General features: G+C 49.1%; 1 protein-coding gene and 1 long non-coding RNA gene across 3 annotated transcripts in view; one reads left to right on the forward strand and one right to left on the reverse strand.

The window, feature by feature from the left end:
* PAK1 (p21 (RAC1) activated kinase 1) overlaps positions 1 to 8,868 on the reverse strand; it is a 70,167-nt gene extending 61,299 nt beyond the window's left edge. Inside the window, exon 1 of one of the 2 annotated variants that reach the window (XM_031045204.2) lies at positions 8,599 to 8,868. The gene's annotated coding sequence lies outside the window, so the exon portion shown is untranslated. Of the gene's footprint in view, positions 1 to 8,354; positions 8,382 to 8,598 lie in introns of those variants that run through there. The other variant, XM_005144771.2, reaches the window with a different exon arrangement.
* On the forward strand, positions 8,423 to 14,769 carry LOC115945785 (uncharacterized). Its single transcript, XR_004080020.2, has 2 exons — positions 8,423 to 8,486; positions 14,422 to 14,769. It is a non-coding gene; the product is annotated as an uncharacterized lncRNA (long non-coding RNA).
* Positions 14,770 to 20,302: the final 5,533 nt, after the last annotated feature.

The following is a 20,302-nucleotide window of genomic DNA, read 5'->3' on the forward strand; positions in this document are numbered from 1 at the left end:
GCTGCCCAGGGCAGGGCTGCAGGCACCGGCCCTGCAAGGGTTCACAGCCTGTGGAGACGAGGCCTCAGTGTCATGGGGCAGTGCTGGGAATGGTTGGACTGGATGAGCTTAAAAGGCTTTTCCAACCTGGCTGATTCCATGATTCTATGGCTTCCCAATATGGAAAGAGGGTCAGGAACTGGTCTGACTCATCTGCAGCTTCAACAAGGTGAAGTGTCAGCTTAATTTGTTTCATACTCCTCAAAATCAGGTTTAGGAACCTAAGGAAGGGATTCAAACAAGCCCAGAGAAGTCCTCATCCTGCTCTTTCAGGCTGTTTTGGCACTGGCCCTGGTGGACGAGGCTCCTGCTGCTCTCTGTGACTTCGGTGCAGCCTCTTTCCTCATCCTCTCTGCTACCAAAGGACTCAAAACCATGCAGAATTTATAAGCCAGACAAATGTAAGAGACTGCAATTCTTAGCAGACACCTCATTACTGAGGCACAGAAGCTGAGGCAAGAGCAAGAAATACGATGAGCCAGAAACCAGAAGACAGATTCCTTTGTAATAGATGAGCATAAGAGTGATGCTTGTCACTGGTGCTGCAGTTCCCTCACAACTCTGCTTTGCTCTAAGTGAAGATTTCACTGATTTGGGTTCCTTTACTTATAATGTTAATGTTAGTGTGAAGATGCAGTCGATGCCCTCACCCAAAAGGAGGAACTTGAGGCTCAAACCAAAGCCTCTGTGTGCTTAAATCTCCTTTTCTAAGCCTTCAAGGCACACATGGATCAAATCCTGACATTTCCCTCTGCAGATGAGAGTGGGAGAAGTCTCTTTTACATGACACAGATTTCTGCACAGCTCTCACATCTCCAGTCTTGGAGCTGAACAGAAAGCATCAAACACCTTACCACACCCCCACAACACGCATGCTTTTCCCTAAAGAACCATCATCAGCAAGTGGATGGGATTGAGGAAGGGCTGCATGGCATCAGCACCACTCATTTATAGGCTGCTCCTTTGAGTTCAGCTCCCAGAGCTCACCCAGTATTCCCAAAGCTGTTCTGATTGTTCCCAAGTGGGATAGAAGATGAGTGCAACAGCAGGGCAAAGCAGGGGTCTGAACTATAAGCATGTGGTTAATGTTTGATGGTGAAACAGAAGAGGGAGATGTCCTGAGCAGTGTGGCAAAAGAATTCAATCAAACTTCCATGGAAAAACAAGTTAGGAGTGACCACATCCAGGAGATGAGCAGCAAGAGGGGCGATTTCCATTAGATATAAGGAAGAAATCCTTTACTATGAGGGTGCTGAGGCGCTGGCACAGGGTGCCCAGAGAAGCTGTGGCTGCCCCATCCCTGGCAGTGTTCAAGGCCAGGTTGGACACAGGGGCTTGAAGCAGCTGCTCCAGTGGAAGGGGTCCCTGCCCGTGGCAGGGGTTGGAACTGGATCTTTATGGTCCTTTCCAACCCAAACCATTCTATGTGAGCATCTGCCTTTTCATTTTTGACCCCAATTACAATGACATTAGTCCAGTTATACACTAATTTGGATGACATTCAACCAAAGCAGCCTGTTAGCACATTCTACTATGACTGTGTCTTCCAGGCTGTTAAAACCAATGTTGTACTGCATCAAACACTTGGGCTCCACTAAGAGTTAACATACTCTGTGGTTTGTAACAGAAAATGACATTCAAATTTGTCTGGAATGAGCTATTCCTGAAAGGATAAGGACAGATAAATGGTTCTATTTCCAGCAGAAGTGCAAAATGTAATGGGAGCTTTCTAATTGAGTGTCTTATTAATTTTAATGAACTAATCAATACTGCATTTCAAATCCTAATGTGGCCATTGGTTAACTCCTTTCTGTGCTGGGCACTCCCTGGTCTCTGCAGCTGCCACCTGACTGTTAAATGTACCTTGTATTATGAAGAGACAGCAGAGTTCAGGCTCAGGTGGGCAGTTGAATGAACTGGAAAAGCAAAGGATACATCATGAGCCTGGAATCATTTGGGTTTTATCCCCTCTATCATAGAATCACAGAATGGTTTGGGGTGGAAAGGACCTGAAGATCATCCAGTTCCAACCCCCTGCCATGGGCAGGGACACCTCACACTAAACCATGGCACCCAAGGCTATGTCCAACCTGGCCTTGAACACTGCCAGGGATGGAGCATTCACTACCTCCCTGGGCAACCCATTCCAGTGCCTCAGCACCCTCACAGTAAATAACTTCTTCCTTAGATCCAATCTAAACTTCTCCTGTTTCAGTCTGAACCCATCACCCCTTGTCCTATCACTGCAGTCCCTGATGAAGAGCCCCTCTCCAGCATCCCTGTAGCCCCCTTCAGACACTGGAAGCTGCTCTGAGGTCTCCACGCAGCTTCTCTTCTCCAGGCTCAACAGCCCCAATGTTCTCAGCCTGGCTCCATACACACTGGGGTTACAGAGCTCAGGAATAAGCTCAAACACACACTGCACCTTACACAGGGGGTAGCACAGCCCCTGGAGCTGAAATAAACCCAGCTTCAGTACAGATGGGATTGGGAATGGGGGGTTGGAATATTCCTTCCTTCTGCTGCTGAAGGAAATCAGCTTTTCCCTCATCCCAAACAAGCCTGAACTCTGGAGGCAAAGGAATTCTATGTTCAGCTGTGACTTCCAGGCTCTCCAAAGCACAACTGAAATAGGGACAGTCTTGAAACACCTACTAAAGGCAAAGGAGAGATGCAACCTGGCACAAGGCCTTTAAGTTGAATTCATTGTTGAACCTGCATAATGCTCACTCACAGAGATTAAACCCAAGTTCTACAAAAGGATTCGCTTCTCTTGCTACAGAGGAGTTTGGGTTAAGTGGCCAAGTCACAACCGTCTTCAGATCAGCAGAGAAGGTGCCACTGGGAATACATAGATGCACAAAATAATCTCTATTGGAAAAGCTTTATGCTAAAGAAGTGATAAGGGAACTTCACATTACACTAAGGTTCTATACGTGAATGAGGAGAAAACCCATATGTAACAAGCCATCAATTCAAACTAAACTATTCCTCACTCCATCTTTAACCTGTCAAAGGGGAGACTGAGCTGAGCTCTTAGGCAGAAGCTGTTCCCTGTGAGGGTGCTGAGGCGCTGGCACAGGGTGCCCAGAGAAGCTGTGGCTGCCCCATCCCTGGCAGTGTTCAAGGCCAGGTTGGACACAGGGGCTTGGAGCAGCTGCTCCAGTGGAAGGGGTCCCTGCCTGTGGCAGGGGTTGGAGCTGGATGAGCTTTAAGGTCCCTTCCAACCCAAACCAGGCTGGGATTCTATGTACAGCAGTTATTTTCCTCCCCCATTCTCCATTTAGATCACAGGTATGGACTGACTATGGAAAAAGAAGAGGGGAAATAAGGCATGAAAGAGGATTTGGGTCCCACTTGCATGCATCACTCAACTCCCTTGCAGTCCCACAGTTACTGAGGTGCAGGAGGTGTTTCAGCAGCGCATCCTGTACTTGCAGGCAGTCACAGTGTATTACGCACGTTGGTAATTGGGATCACAAAGGGCCACTGCAGGAGAACTGGTTTCATTGCACAAAGTACATTTGGTTACTATTTCTGCAGCCTGCTGAGCTGGCCTCGTTCTTCCAAATTGGGGCCTTTCTTCTACAAAATTAACTTGGTTTTCCTCCTGTTTCTAAGCCTAAGGTGATAAAAGGATGCCTGATTTGCCACCACATTACTTGACCAATTCTAGACAGGAAGCAGGGAACAGAGTGACTTTAAAGCAGTTAAGTCAGTTTGAGAGTGAAAGAAACCACCTATACAGCAGGTCCAAAGAGCACAGCCTGCAAGAAGGAAAGAAATCCTGGAAGGAAAGTTACTGTTTAACCTGCATCTCAGACTAGATGTGAGAGATAGCGAAAGGCCATTGTCAAATATACATCCGGAATCAGGAACTTTAGGATTACCAGTTTAAGCACATACTCCAGAGCCCAACCAATTCACCAGGGGTGTATCAGTACATAAAGCAGAACAGAAAACTTCAACTTTTTCTTCAAATTCCCCTGGAAATGCACTTAATTCGATCACTCTTGGGTTTCCTCTTCCCTCAACCCCAACAGACAAGTGCTAAAACAAAGGGAACTGGTGCAAGCTGTGCTACTAAAGGGGCTGCAGGAAAGCTGGAGAGGGGCTTGGGACAAGGGCCTGTAGGGCCAGGCCAAGGGGAATGGCTTGAACCTGCCCAAGAGAGGGGAGACTGAGCTGAGCTCTGAGGCAGAAGCTCTTCCCTGTGAGGGTGTTGAGGCGCTGGCACAGGGTGCCCAGAGAAGCTGTGGCTGCCCCATCCCTGGCAGTGCTCAAGGCCAGGTTGGACACAGGGGCTTGGAGCAGCTGCTCCAGTGGAAGGGGTCCCTGCCTGTGGCAGGGGTTGGAACTGGATGAGCTTTAAGATCCCTTCCAACCCAAACTATGGGATCCTATGATTTGTTTGCAATGCTGCCTGCATCCCTACAGCAAGGAGGGTAAGCGAAGCTCCTCTCAGGTACCTGCTGCCACATATGAGCACACTGCATGGGAGACACAGGAAATCAGGGTGGCTACAAAGAGGAGTCAGCATTTTTAGAGTGCAACTTCCTGACCTATATTAAAACGCCTACTGAAGGGCTCCATGTACCACATCCTAGAAGGGCCTTTAACTCTCTCCTGATCATATTGAGAGCCTGGGGAGCCTTGTTCAGCTCTGAGCATCCATGTTTGCATCAAGTGAACCCCCTCAAGGGCTCTATAACTGCAACAATCACCCCACCACCATGGGCTGCACAGGAGAGAGCATGGGAGGACACAAACACCCCTGCCTTAAAGCTCCAAGGATGTGCCTCAGGAGGGACAGGAGGAAAACCCTCCTCTCCTGCACAAAGGAGCACTCATTGAGTGTTATCCCTCACAGCCACATGTGCCCTGCACACTGCTCCCAAATTCAGGAATTTCAAGCCTAAACTTGAGTAAATCCTGGTTAGCACGAGCAGCATCCGATGTCTTTAAGCTATTCATTCCTAAAGAGAATCACATGCCTCATGCTCAGACGGGAAGAACTCATCACAGTGACTTATGTACCGCATGAGTGAGCATCTGCTGACAGTCCAGGCTCTGCTGCCACTGAAGGGAAAGGACCAGCCATTCCCATCTCTGGGAAGAGGGGTGCAAAGGGGTCCTCCTAGGTGGGAGCTGTGCAAGTGCTTAACAAGAGTCACACACTATACAAACTCATTTCGCTGTAAGAGCAAGCCCTCAGCATCAAGCTGAACATGCCCACATCCTCCCAACTCTTACACAGACCAAGACATCAGGCTGAGAACATGAGTTCAGCTCCTTGCCAGGCATACAAAAGGGCTCCTTCAATACCTTAAAGGGGCTCCAGGAAAGCAGGAGAGGGGCTTGGGACAAGGGCCTGGAGGGACAGGCCAAGGGGAATGGCTTGAACCTGCCCAAGAGAGGGGAGACTGAGCTGAGCTCTGAGGCAGAAGCTGTTCCCTGGGAGGGTGCTGAGGCGCTGGCACAGGGTGCCCAGAGAAGCTGTGGCTGCCCCATCCCTGGCAGTGCTCAAGGCCAGGTTGGACACAGGGGCTTGGAGCAGCTGCTCCAGTGGAAGGTGTCCCTGCCCGTGGCAGGGGTTGGAGCTGGATGAGCTTTAAGGCCCTTTCCACCCAATACAATTCTGGCACACAATAGTCTTTCACCTTCCCATAGAGGAAACCACCAACAAAAGTCATCCTTGTACCTGTCAAAGGACTAACAATTGACTAAAGAAGTGTGACTTTTGGTTTTAGTTGCCTGATTTCAGTCCATGTCTTGCACTTCCTCACACTGAGCGGTCCCATCCTTCACACAGCCCATTTGCTTCTGCTGCCTGCTGCTGACAGGCTGTGCTGTGAAACCAGAGCACTTTCAGGGGGAGCTCTGGGTCATTTCTGTGTTGAGAAGAGCCCATGGCAGCTCTCGGTGCTTGTGCAGGCTCTGATGAGTAGAAGGGAACTGGAGCAGAACAACTGACTTCTGAACTGACAGAACTTCCCACAGGGAGGAAGTGGTACAGGTTCACGAACGGGAAAGGAAGGGAAGAAGCAGCACTGCCCTCACTCATTCTGAGAGCAAGACAGGACCAAAACCTCACTTAGTGAAGTAGGTGAAATTCATGCACTGGTGGGCAAAGCTGAGGGAAAAGGTCTGCACAGGCCTGGAAAAGGCTATACAGGAATGTGCAGTTATCAAACAGTTCTTGGGCAAGAAGAAGGTTTAATGCAGGGGGAGCAATGCAGAGACACGATAAGCAAGCAAAGTGTTTCCACTGGACTTGGCACACGTTTCTTCCACTATCCCTGTGCTGCATGGAAAAGCATGGACAAAAGCCTTACATTTCATAGAATGGTTGGAAGGGACATTAAAGCTCATCCAGCTCCAACCCCTGCCACAGGCAGGGACCCCTTCCACTGGAGCAGCTGCTCCAAGCCCCTGTGTCCAACCTGGCCTTGAGCACTGCCAGGGATGGGGCAGCCACAGCTTCTCTGGGCACCCTGTGCCAGCACCTCAGCACCCTCCCAGGGAACAGCTTCTGCCTCAGAGCTCAGCTCAGTCTCCCCTCTCTTGGGCAGGTTCAAGCCATTCTCTCCCCTTTCCTTTCCGAGCAACCTCCAGCACACACAACATTCCCTACATCCAGTCACGGCATTCCCACTGTCACGCTACAAGAGCACTTTCCTCTTCAATGTTATTTTCAGCTTTCATTTCCAAGTCAATGAACAGCAGTTATATCACCTCATTTCAAGCAGCTGGGCCCTCCCCACAGGGCTCAGAACGGCTGAATACCCACCCAGCTTATCCAGCCTCAAACTCCAGCTTTGTTCTCCAGTCCAGCCAAGAACAAATTCCATCCCGTGGCACAAGACAGGGGCAATCCATGGTTAAACACATGCAGTATTCAGACCCATTTAGAGTCTCACTGCACCTTCTGTTCTCTGTGCAGAGCTTCACTTTGCTGACTTACCCACAGAAAACAGGCAGGGAAAAGCTATTTCTATGCATCCAGCAGACACACACCCCCCCAAAGAGGAGTTTTTCCAGCCTTATCCTAATAAGTAAGTGGATTAACACATGGAGGTGCTGGAGCAGCAGGCAGGAAGATGCTCCTGTGCAATGTATGCAATACCAGGAAACTCCAGGTAAGGAGAAGGGGGAGGTGGTTCAAGGAGAGGCATCCATGAGGCACTGTACAAAGAGTAAGTGCAAGCAAAGAGAACAAACCCTCTTCCGTCTGTGCCTGGCACAGCCATTTCACCAGTGCAATACCTGCTTTCACTTTGTAAAGCCTGGCTCACCGAGCTTTTATAGCTGATCTTAAACACACATATATATCTATATATCATATTGAATCAGCCCACAAAGCACATGGTTTACAGCCCATAACAGGTCCCCAGCAATGAGCCAGGTTTTGACATCTATTTATAAATCCTGCTCCTGAAGAGCTCCTGGAGTTAATGTCGGACCGAGGACCGAGTAATGCTCAGCAGGAGCCGATGCACCCCGATACACGCACACGGATGGAGCCGGCTCTCCCCAATGTGAAGCCCTCTGGATAACAAAAGCAGCAGGAACAGGGATTGAAGGCACGGGGGAGCTGTGGATCGGGGCATTTCCATGCAGGGTGGAGGAGAGAAGCGCTGCTGCCCCGGAGGGCTCGTCCTGGGGGTGCTGCCTCTCCCTCGGGCTCCCATTGAGGAGCACCCAGAGGTGCCACCATCGCATGGTGCCCATGGTACCCCCCGGCTCAAGCCCCTGCTTTTGGGGCTGGGCTAGAGAGCTCCTGAGCTCGCTCCCGATCTGAATTATCCCACGATCCCAAGTTCAGCTTTCCTTTTAAGTACTTTCTTAGCCAAAAGCCACGGCTTCATCCACACACGGGGGCGAGGGGGGTTGAAAACCATCCCATCCCTTCACATCAGCCACACAAAGCCCGGGGCTGCATCACCCCATCCATCGCCCAGCAAGGGTCCAGCTCCTTAACTCTTTGTGTCTGCCCGCAGCACCCGCTCCTCCAGCCGAAGGCAGCGCGGGGTGCGCAGCACTAACTACGGGCTGAGCCCCGATTCTCACCCCAACCTCTGCTCTGGGACCCCAAAAGCGCCGTTAAAGAGAACTCCCTTTGTTAAATGAATGAGCCGGAGGGGGGAGGCAGGAGGGAGCCAGGCTCGGAAACCCCATCCCATAAGAAAAGGAGGAGGACAAAAAGGATGGAAAAGAAGCAGCAAACCCCAACAGCTCAATCCCGGAGCAAACTTCCCGGCTCCACAACAACAAGCGACGAGGAAATCCCCTTTCCCCGGCCCGAAGGGACTCACCTTCCGCCCGCCGCAAGGTGCTGCCCGGCTCCCCAGCACCGCCTCCCTTCTCCTTCCCTTCCCTTTCCCTTCCCATTCCCTCCCCTCCGCTCCCCGCCTTGCCGCAGCCATTGGCTCCGGGCCGTCGCCAAGGTGGGCACCGGGGCTCGGTGGGGCGGGCCCGGGGAAGGGGCAGCATCGGATGGGGAAGAGGGGGGGGATCGGATGCGGATACGGGATGGAAAGTTTTAAGGGGATGCGGTACCTTCTGGGGCAGCAGAGCCGGGTTCGGGGCTTGTCTCGCCGCGGTGGTGCCCTGGGGAGTCCGCACCTTGGTTGAGCGAAGGAAGGAAGGAGGAAGGGAAGGAGGAAGGGAAGGCAAAGCGTTTGTGGCTCACGCCATCACGGGAGGCACCAGGCGGGGAGGGAGTGGATCACCGGTGATCGCAGGCTTGGCGTGCAGCGCTGCAGTGAGTCTGCTGTCAGCCCTATCGCGCTGTGCTATCGCAGAGCTGGCTCCGCTGAGGGCTGGGTGATCCCAGAAAGGCAGGAACTAAGCCGGGCCCTGCCTTTGCTGCACAGGCTGAGGGGGGTGCGCTGTGGAGTGCAGGGATGCGGATCCAAAGCTTGCTGGGAGCTTGCTACTCACAGGAGTTTGGGCTCAGTGCTTGTGCTCTGCTAGAGAAAGAGGAGGGAGTTGATTGAATGTGAATGGGAAGAAGTGCTTCCCATGTGAGGGAAGGTGTCCCTCTGTGGGGCAAGGGGGATGGAACTGGATGAGCTTTAGGATCCCTTCAACCCAAACCATTCCATGATGCTATGATTGCACAGCTGCACCGCTGACAAGAACAGAGCATGAGGTTGGGGGCATGGAACATGCTGTCTAGAAGGAAAACATTCGGTAGATAGAGACAAAAGAGACACAAATAACACAGGTCACCACCCCCGAGCTGCCTTTTAGACCCAGTTTAAGCCCACATAGGACAGATTAAGGCAGCGCTGCCACCGTCCTGCCCTTCCCCCTTGTCCCAACGTTTATCAGTTCCTGTGATAAGTTTGTTTGGGAGCTGAACCAGCAGAAAAATGAACACTGCAAAAATAAACCGATGGAGGAAGTGAGAATGGGAGTGTGGGACTGCGATGAGTGTGAGCGGGCTGCGATGGGGCTGATGCCAGCCAGTGTAACCTGGTGGGGAACTGCAGCTGGGAATTGCTTCCCTCTGTTGAATGTATTCAACACTTGGTTTAAAACCACACAGACAAATTACCTGAGCTCCCTGGAGTGTGGCCTGTATGTTGTCTGTCAGCTGGTGGCAACAGGAAGGTGCTTGTGTCAGTGTAAGGCAGTGGATCAGCCACTTTGCCTTGACTATGGCCCCAGTCAGCCTCTTCAGAAACATGGATGTATCCTGATAATACAAGAAAATAAACTCTTGAAGCCAGGGGAGGGATTGGTCCAAAATACTCATAAACATGCCTTGTTTGATAAGATATTGTACCAAACACATTCATTCAACCACATGGATAACAGCTGGGTGAGGTAATTGCAGTGGTTGACCAAAGCCTGTGAGTGCATTGATCCACCAGCCCTGCTACAGCTGTACTTGTATGTGCAGTGCGAGCAGCAGCTCAGGGAGGGGATCCTGCCCCTCTGCTGTGCTCTGGGGAGACCTGAGAGCAGCTCCAGTGCCTAAAGGGGCTGCAGGAAAGCTGGAGAGGGGCTTGGGACAAGGGCCTGTAGGGCCAGGCCAAGGGGAATGGCTTGAACCTGCCCAAGAGAGGGGAGACTGAGCTGAGCTCTGAGGCAGAAGCTGTTCCCTGTGAGGGTGCTGAGGCGCTGGCACAGGGTGCCCAGAGAAGCTGTGGCTGCCCCATCCCTGGCAGTGCTCAAGGCCAGGTTGGACACAGGGGCTTGGAGCAGCTGCTCCAGTGGAAGGGGTCCCAGTTGGAACTGGATGAACTTTAAGGTCCCTTCCAGCCCAAAGTGTACATTGATTCTATGTATAAAGCAGCATGAAATAACCAGGACTTTAACTATAATTGCTTTTAAAGCTGCTTGAAGCTGAGGACAGACTGTGTACACACAGGTTAACTCAGTTCAGAAATTGTTTCAATTAAAGCTTTGCATATTCACTGCCAAAGGATCTCACAGAACACTCAGAACTGCATTACTTTTCATTATTATCCCACTCTGTAGTAACTTGGAGCCACAGAGATCTCCTGAAGGAATATCCTGGGAATACAATACTTAAGTTTTCTGAAACTACCCAAATGTCAAGACTCTTTTGTCCGAAATATTGCTGGATATTTCAGAAGGGGTTCCCAAATAAAGGAGGAAAAGGCATTAGGGATGTCCATGAACATCATCAGAAAGGGATAGAGAGCTACCACTGCAAACTAATCTGGTACTTGAGAGAGGAATGAATGAGATCTAGCATCACAGAGTGGTTTGGATTGGAAGGGACCTTAAAGACCATCTAGTTCCAAGCCCCTGCCATTGGCCTTGTACTCAGGATAAGTCCAGTATGGGTTGAAAACAGGATTTCTTACTCCTCCAAAGGATCTCTTGTGTCCTGTGGGAAGAAGCCTGGCACCAGGCCCCAGCCTCAAAGACCAGCTCTGTTGCACAATCAATTTTACAGTGATCATGTCAGAACCACAGTTTCCTCCCCATCAGACACAAGGAGCAGTCCAGATTCCTTCTCTGTCAGCAGTACCAGTATCAATAGTTCTTACCCTGCTGTGCATCTCTGCTCCTGAACTACTCCCTGCACAGCACAAGCTCAGCTCTTTGTGCAGGAGGGATCCAGGGACTGGTCCACAGGGGGTTTGTCCTGGGTGCTTCCTCAGCCAGCTCAAACTCCCATCTATCTTAGCTGACACAAGGCAGAGGGAGCACAGAAAGTGAATTTCAGAGGGTGAAATGACAGAAGGTAAATCTCAGCTGAGGGATGTAACGTGTTCTGACATACCAGCTTAGTCACCTGCAATCATCCATCCTCTCCTTTCATCTGCTCCAGCAATTACAGACAAATTGCCCTCAGCCTACAAGGAAGAAACCAGAGTTCATGAATGACTTGAACTTCAGTTGGCTCCGAGTCTTTAGTAGTCAGGCAAGGAGTGGGAGAAGAGAAACAGAGGAAAGGATTCCTATAGTCATACAATACACAATTCCAGTGTTCCTCAGCCAGAGATCTCCCTGTGGAGATGCGGAAGCAGCAAGCACCAGCAAGCAAAGCTGAAGGTGATGGTGGCTCAGCATTTTACTGCCTGGAGGTTTCTCACCCAGTAAATCAGCAGTCAGGCCAGCAAACTGATGTTGTTTGTGTGGTGTGAAGCCATGGAGAAGACAATGATTCATCGCTGCCCTACATATGGCAGAAGCTTGTACAGCTCTGCAGGGTATTCCTAAACCATTCCCACACCAGAACTGTGTCCTTTTCATTCTGCTTTGTCCAGAGAAAACGAGGCTAAAGGAGCAGGGGGAGTTTATGGACACAGATCTGGGATGCACATGAGTACATGTTTTCTCTAAGCAAACACACAAAAGCAGGTCAGCCACAATCTCTCATTTCCTCAGTAGGATTGAGGGTGTTCTAGTGCCAGACAAGCAAAATAACTAAATGGCCAGAACACCTGAGTGGTGGAGAGCAGCATCGGGTTCCTATAGTACATACCCTGATGTTACATGGTGTGTGAGACCCATCACACAAGAAGCTAGAATCCAGAAGCAAAATGCCTGCAAGCTGCACATTACATCTGCTACGTATCTAACATGGATGTGCACTGCCTACCATAGAGAGGGGTTTGCTAAGTCCCAGAGAGAGGACTGGGACAAGGGCCTGTAGGGACAGGCCAAGGGGAATGGCTTGAACCTGCCCAAGAGAGGGGAGACTGAGCTGAGCTCTTAGGCAGAAGCTGTTCCCTGGGAGGGTGCTGAGGCGCTGGCACAGGGTGCCCAGAGAAGCTGTGGCTGCCCCATCCCTGGCAGTGCTCAAGGCCAGGTTGGACACAGGGGCTTGGAGCAGCTGCTCCAGTGGAAGGGGTCCCTGCTTGTGGCAGGGGTTGGAGCTGGAGGAGCTTTAAGGTCCCTTCCAAACCATTCTATGATTCTGTGATCTCTCTGCCTAGAATGAGTTCAAATACAGGGGTAAGAACCTGTATTTAGCAAAGCTGGCTCTGGATTTGTTTGATTTTATCACCGTGTGAAGTTGAAAATCCAGCATATGCATTACCATTTCTAAGGATTTGGCTCTATCCAGTTGTTATCTTCTAGATAAATGATTAGAGCATCATACTGGACACATTCCCAGTTGCTTCTTGGTCTTCCATTTGTGGGTCAAAGTAGACCCAGTATCTGCCTGGTTCGTGTATAACAGTAATTACAACCTGGTCCATGTTTTTGATGCTTCAAACCCAAATCATTCAGCTTCTCCTTAAGGGTTACGTTCATGTTGGTTAAGTTACCCAACAGTTGGTTGGGAGCTCAGAGCAATCTTCACGCCATTCCAGCTTTAAAGCATCTCTTACTGCTTCACTGAAGCCCTGGAATCTGGCAGAGCCTCTGGTGATGAATTCACTTCTACATTCCAGGTCTCCTTTAGCCAGGAAATTGCAGAGAGACAGCTAAGAGCACTGAATGCTTTGGGGAGCAGTGAGTACTAGGGAAGCCACAAGTGACTGTTTGATTCTGGAAGCCTCCTGTATCTCTAGAAGTCCTAAAATACAGATGGATAATGGCTTAACAGTGAGGTCAATCTTTGATTCATTGGTTAGCAACTAAACCTAAGCACACATAGCCCAGTTTTGAGGCATGCTGCTAATTCAGGCTTAAAAAGATGAATCCTGCACTGTAATTCCCTATGGAGCTGTACTGGATCCTGGGTTTGACTCAGATTTTGGATGTTTTCTCACTGATCTGAAGAGGTTTGTTTCTTGAAGAGATACAAGTGGCACAGGTAACCTTAGCTAAAACACCATATTCAAATGCCATAAGCTTCTTTTTGGGGCTGGGGGTTATGGAGCAGAAGCTTCGAACACATTGGGTCAGCCCCTGGAGCTATGTGAATTCACACCAGGATCTGACCACTTGCCTTTTAAGCCTCCATTGTGCAAGAGAAGAGTGCCATGACAGAAAGGTCTGCTTTCAGATAGCAAAACCAGTATTGATGTGCTCCAAAAGCAGGCATGAAAACAGTCACAATTTCCTCTTTTAATGTCCTAGCTATACTTCCCTGTATCAGAACTTCCCTCTGTCTGCAGCCCAGAAAGCCCCTCTCCATCCCTGCCCCTATTTGTCCCTAGCTTTCTGGAAATATGTAGTCCCACTTCCTCCATCTCCCCAACCTTACTTCATGATTCCCTTCATTTTCCAAAGTCCTTTCCCAATCCTACCAGCTAAGACAAGGATACACATACAGTCTGGATGCAACTTAAGTGATCAGTGTTGAGCTTTGACTGGAAGTCATGGCAGTGACTCTGTAAAACACAGGCAGTGCTGCAGACAAAGGAGGCAGCCAGGGAGAGCTGGAGGGGCACCACTGAGAGATGAAGGGGGGGAAAGGGGAGGTGGTAAATGGTGCTTATTCACTTGGGCCTTTGAAGCATGAAGGAGCTTGCTGACAGTGCAGGAAGTGTGGAGAACAGCATGGGAGAGACAGACAAACATCCTGAGCACATGAGAACATGTCTCCAGGCTGCAAACTACCTGCAGAAATCAAAGCACACAAGTGACGGTTGCTGGTTCCTGCCTGGCTGCTGGTATAAGGAAGTGGTCCTGGGCTGTGGTGTTGCGTGGCAGGGTCATCTTGGAGCTGTTTGGGTCACTATCCTGGCCTCAGGTGGCAACAGCATCTCTGGGCTGCCCAGGAACTGTGATTTTAATCTCTCTTCAATACAAAGAACTCAGAAAAAGACTCATTTGCTGTTAGCCAAAATGTCAGTTTGCTGCCCAGAGCAGTGCTTCCACCAGAGCACTCTGTGGCAGGTTTTCTTTCCAACATCCACCCTGCAGAGATGTGATGGGTTTATATCACACAGATGATATATATCAGAATTACTCATCTTTCCATTCTCCCTGTTTTACCAGAGACCTACAATGGGATAAATCCTTGTCTGGGAGCAAGTGGAAGAACAGAGCAGCAATGGATGTACATGTAACTTGAACTCACCAACGGCTGAAACAGTCAGAAACCCAGAGCACTGCTTCTGAAAGTGAAATGCATCCAGATGAGCCCGAACTGTGTCATTTTTAACACATCCTTTTACCTACGAGTGGGAAGAGAGAAAAGAAAGCTGTAAGATCAAGGCAAGAAGGGAGCCGAGACTGTAAGTGTGGTAAAGCAGACTGCAGTAAACTCCCCTCTCATCAGGGAGTGCCCCAGTTTAATGGGCTCCCTTATGAAGAAAGTAATAATAAAAAGAGTTCAAAAATCAATTAGCTTTTCCTCTCTTCATTGATTTTTAAAGTAGGGCTTTCACTTCCAGTATCAGGGTTAAGAGAAACCAACAAGGCAATGCAAGAGTCTGACTGAGACATCAGACAGGGACTACTAATCTAGGGCTGTTTGTTACTCAGAACCTAACAAAAGCAGCTCCTTTTCCTGCATAGAAAGTCTTGGCTGCACTGGAGGACACTGAAACAGAGGAGGGTGAACCCAAAAGGGATTGTAAGGGAATACAACAAGGTTAGATTCTGCTGGTTTTGCTGAGTGTATTCAAACGGAATCAGTCTGAGGAGCTGATCCTGTTCTGACTGAAACCAGGGGGAGATTTGTGACAGGTTTCAAAGGGAACAAAACCAGCCCTTCAGTCCCAGCACCTCTGCCAGATTCTGTTTCACACCCTGCCAAACTGTCAGAGCTTGAATCACTTCAGTAGCTTGAGCCACTTACAACTGGGCTGAACAAAACCCTGGAGAATGAACTGCAGAGAGAAATCTTCCCTGGTCTTCTCCCTTATCACTGCTCTTCTGGGTTACATGAATAGCAACCCAAAACTGCAGAGCACTGACAGACACGGGGTCTCTGGGTGTTTCAGGGGCTTTGCAAGCAAGCAGTGAAAATAGAGAACCACCATCCTTCACTCCTGCCTGGTTGTGTTGTGTCCAAGGTGGACTAAGTGGACTATAACACAAATATCATAGAGCAGCTGGAAAACCTATACTGACTTTGGGATAGTTCATGCAGCTTCAAATATCAATACAGTGAAATCCACTTAGAGTGCAAGGGAAAGGTTTTCAGCAACATAAGATGCCCAGAGAAGCTGTGGCTGCCCCATCCCTGGCAGTGTTCAAGGCCAGGTTGGACACAGGGGCTTGGAGCAAGCTGCTCCAGTGGAAGGGGTCCCTGCCCATGGAGCTGGATGAGCTTTAAGGTCCTTCCAACCCAAACCATTCTGTGATTGATGTGGAGCATGCAAAGTGTCATAAAACAAGCAAGGCTCTAATTCTGAACTCATCCAAAAGCTGGAGAGATGGAGAACCCCTGTTGCCAGGTAAAAAGCAGCTTTGATGGCTAATTCAATAGAGGGAGCTATAAAAGCTCAGGGGCAATTTGGCTGAGGACAGTGACACTGGTAATTCAATTATCCTGGTTGGTCACACTAACACCAAAGTTGCACTGGAGATATAGATCACTGTGAGCCTGCCAAGAGAGCTGGCCCTGCAGAATTCCTGGGATATGATGTACATCTCAGTGCTGTCCAAATCGCTGATGAGTCACGGATCGTTCTGCAGGACACAGGAAGTCTATGGAAATTATATTGCAGAATCCTTTCCAATTGCTTCCTTGCATGTACCTGCAGGAACTGCAAGATAACAACATAAATCCCCTCGAGCTTTGTCACTGGCTGCCTTAGCGTAATACATAGATCATAGAATGGTTTGGGTTAAAGGGACTTTAAAGCTCATCCAGTACCACAGGCAGGGACATCTTCCACTAGACCAGGTTGCTCAAGGTCCCCTGAGGAGTATAAAGGAGCAGAGGCTGAAGCTCTTCTATAACAGAACCAAGAATGCTGAAGAGTTGTAAGCTAAGGTTTCAGGAACATCCTTACACTTTACATTGCTGTCAAGCTGACTCTGGAATCAAAGGAACATAGTTTAGTGTGAGGTGTCCCTGCCCATGGCAGGGGGGTTGGAACTGGATGATCTTAAGGTCCTTTCCAACCCTAACTATTCTATGATTCTATAATACCTGTGATGAGGTTTCTCTGCTGAGCTCACCATCTTGTCTGGGTTTGTTTTAATAGGGCTGGCTCCATGGCTTTTCTTTTTGCCACACTTTCTGGGATACACAGAGATTCTTATCGAATTATTCAGTTCTTCCCAAATAATTCACTGCATCAGCAGAAATTAATCACCAAACCATGCTGTGAGCAGTACTGCAGATGGGGAAGATGAGGTAAGAGCTCAAGCAGTAGCCTCAGGCCGTGCAGCAAAGCAACTGCAATTATGGTGCCTGAATTCAGGCATTCCTGTCTCCAGGTCTGTTCTCAGACTAGCTCAGTCCTTTAAGCTGCCTCTGAATGCTCCCAACTGCAGCAAATACAAACCTGGTGCAACAGAGTTCACTCAATGCAGTCATCCAGACACTTCAGCAGGCAGGGAAGAAACAATACCACCCTGTGCATCAGATTCCAGCCTCTGCCCAAAGGCTTTGTGTTAGCAGAGAGCAGCCTTGCAATCAAACATGAAACTGAAACTTCCCCTCTGTTGTTGGTGGCCTCTCTTCCACCCAGACAAGGAGATGTAAATGGGTGTATGGAGCAGAAGGGCCTAGAGCTGTAAGGTAAATGGTTTTCAAGGAACAGAAAGGGAGCTGAGCACTGATGGGTTTGGAACAGTCTGGGAAAGCTACTTGCTCACAGGGGTTGGGAGCATTGGAGCTCTGGGATGGACAATGCTCTGTGTCAAATGTGTGTTTATTTGATGCACATATGCCTCGATTGCTGGGAGCAGTAGATGTAATAAAACCAGGTTGAAGAGGACCCTGCTGAAGGACTTGGTTTTCCCCTTTCAGTTTTGAGCCCTTAGAACACAATGAAGCTCTCAGTTCTTTACACTTCACAGGGAGGAGGTACAAAGAGCTGCTTAATCTCTCTCAGTTCAGCTCTCTCATTCTCATGGGTATCCAGTTGCAAGGTATCTGTATTCTGACTTCTCAGCCGATCCCCGAAGCAAAGTGCATCCAAGTGGAAGCTCTTGTTTCAACACGCAGCTTCAGGACCCACCAGGTTTCAGCATGAGCATGTGAGGGTTGCTGTGCTTAAACCCATCTGACACTGGCAGAGGAGCAGTATCACAAAACCCAGCAGGACTCAGGCTGGTGATGAGATGCTGAGTAAGCACTTTCACAGTGCCAGGCTGATCTTTAATGCTGATGTTTGCAATCTAGAAGGAAGCAAGCTCTACAAGTAAAGCAGCGAGGAAAAGTTGAATGCTTCCTGATTGGCTTTCCAAAGACTTATTGCAGTTGCTTCTAAAAGGGACTAGATTGCAGTTCAAGTGTTAGATGGGTTGTTTCATTGCAAGCTGCAATTAAAGTAACAGATGTAAAAGCATAGAATGGTTTAGGTTGGAAGGAACCTTAAAGCTCATCCAGTTCCAACCCTCTGCCATGGGCAGGGACACCTTCCACTAGAGCAGCTTGCTCAAGAAGGGATGTGATTGTATAACTGGCTACAGGATGAGGTAAAGAATGGTGAGACCAGGCAATATTAGGGATTCAGATTCATTTCTCCCATTATTGTCAGGCACAAATGCAAACAGGAGCATAAAATGCATCTATAGTTAAGTAAGAATTTACCACCTGTATGCTAAATTAGTTGAATTTGGGGAATTTGAATGCTAAACGTGGCACTGTCACATTGTGACATCTGCATCAGTTCAAGATGTTTCTGTTCCCCAGCTGTAAGCTGTCACCTCAGGCTGGAGCTCCTCTCCCTCCAGCAAAGTCAGCAGAAGGGAAGGTGTGCCTACATTTTGCTCCTCTCCAACATCCAGTGTCTTTACTCCAATGCATCTTTATCAACTCTCTACCAGCCCGGCTGTGTTGTTGGGTAGAAGCCTCTGCAAGTGTTCATTCTGACAGCTCTGATGCAGCAACACATCCAAGTGACAGGAGAAGTCAGTTGCAGCTGCCACAGCAACACTCACCAGAGTGTGCCCATCAATGCCTCAAGTTAACATGAAAGTAGAATTGTGGATAAGGATGAAACAGACCAAGATGCTGTGAGAGCTGGAGCAGCTCTGCTCTGGAGCCAGGCTGAGAGAGCTGGGCTGGGGCAGCCTGGACAAGAGAAGGCTCCTGAAGGGGAGACCTGAGAGCAGCTCCAGTGCCTAAAGGGGCTGCAGGAAAGCTGGAGAGGGGCTTGGGACAAGGGCCTGTAGGGCCAGGCCAAGGGGAATGGCTTGAACCTGCCCAAGAGAGGGGAGACTGAGCTGAGCTCTGAGGCAGAAGCTGTTCCCTGGGAGGGTGCTGAGGCGCTGGCACAGGGTGCCCAGAGAAGCTGTGGCTGCCCCATCCCTGGCAGTGCTCAAGGCCAGGTTGGACACAGGGGCTTGGAGCAGCTGCTCCAGTGGAAGGGGTCCCTGCCTGTGGCAGGGGTTGGAGCTGGATGAGCTTGAAGGTCCTTTCCAGCACAAACCAGTCTGGGATTCTATGATGTAGTGCAGAACAAAATAGAAGTTGAAAAAAAGAGATGATGAACTGTTTGCCTCCTATATCCTGTCAGAACATAAATGGCTATGAAGGATACTGAGCAGATGAGCATCAGGCCCACGCAGCTCATTAGGTCTTTTTCCTGAGTATATTTATGATGCCTGTTTGTTACAGAGATTACTCATAGATTTGTGATGCTGGTACACGAGGATGTGCTGCTCCCAGTGGAAATAAACAGAAAAGAACTCCTGCTTTCTTCAGCTGGGAAGTGTGTGTGTGTGCGTGTGTGTATGGGTGTATGGGTGTATGTATATGTGTGTATGTGTATGTGTGTATGTGTTTTTGCGTGCGTGTATGGGTGTATGTATATGTGTGTATGTGTATGTGTGTATGTGTTTTTGCCACAAGCTTGGAGAGAAACACGTAGGCTGGAAATCCTTACTCATAGTCAGTGTTCTGGTGATGCTGCCAAGCCATGGCCTTGCCACTGGGGGTACTGATAAAAGCACTGAATGGGAACTTGACCTTGGTCTGTACAATGCACAGGGTTCAGGTTGGGTTTATCAGCATTATAATGACTGTGGCCTTGGCTTGGTGCATGTTTTGTCTGCTTACTGTTTCAAACCTGAAATGCATCAAAAAGAGTTTGTGGCATCCCTTGTGTGTATGCAATGCATACACAGGGTGAGGGCAGAAAGACTGTTTTCTGTCTTCTGTTTGTGAAGAGAGACAACACAATGAAAACCCATAGAACTCAACCCCACTGTCAATGTTACTGACATAGATGTTGAACGGTGCCAGTCCCAATAGCAGGAACATCACTTGTCACTGGTCTCCACTTGGATATCGGCCCATTGAGACCAGTGACAGTCCCTATACATGTCCACATATAGAATTAGAACTAGTAAAAATAATCAGCTTCAGGGTATATGCTACTATAGCCATACTATACATAGTATGTATTTTATATATATGTAATATATATACTCTATGTATATACTCACTAGTAAGTCCTCTTAAGCTTTTGTTAGCCTGCGTAGGAGCTGCACGTGGTTCCTTCCCACAGGAAGCAACTGAGTTTCAGGAGCTTAATTTCCTTTAGTCCTCATGCATCATACTGAAAGGTGGAACAGATGATTTGTGGGGAAACACGAACGAGAAGCAAACAGGATGCTGGTATTAAACCAATTCAGATCAGACTGCAGCGGCTGTAGCTTTCCCTTGTTTTCCTCCCCAGCCCCTGGAAGTTAATGTGATGACTAAGAGGCTCACACAACCAGCAGCAGGTTGTCAGGCACACTTAGTAAG

Source organism: Melopsittacus undulatus, chromosome 2, assembly GCF_012275295.1.
Source record: "Melopsittacus undulatus isolate bMelUnd1 chromosome 2, bMelUnd1.mat.Z, whole genome shotgun sequence".
Lineage (NCBI taxonomy): Eukaryota > Metazoa > Chordata > Aves > Psittaciformes > Psittaculidae > Melopsittacus > Melopsittacus undulatus.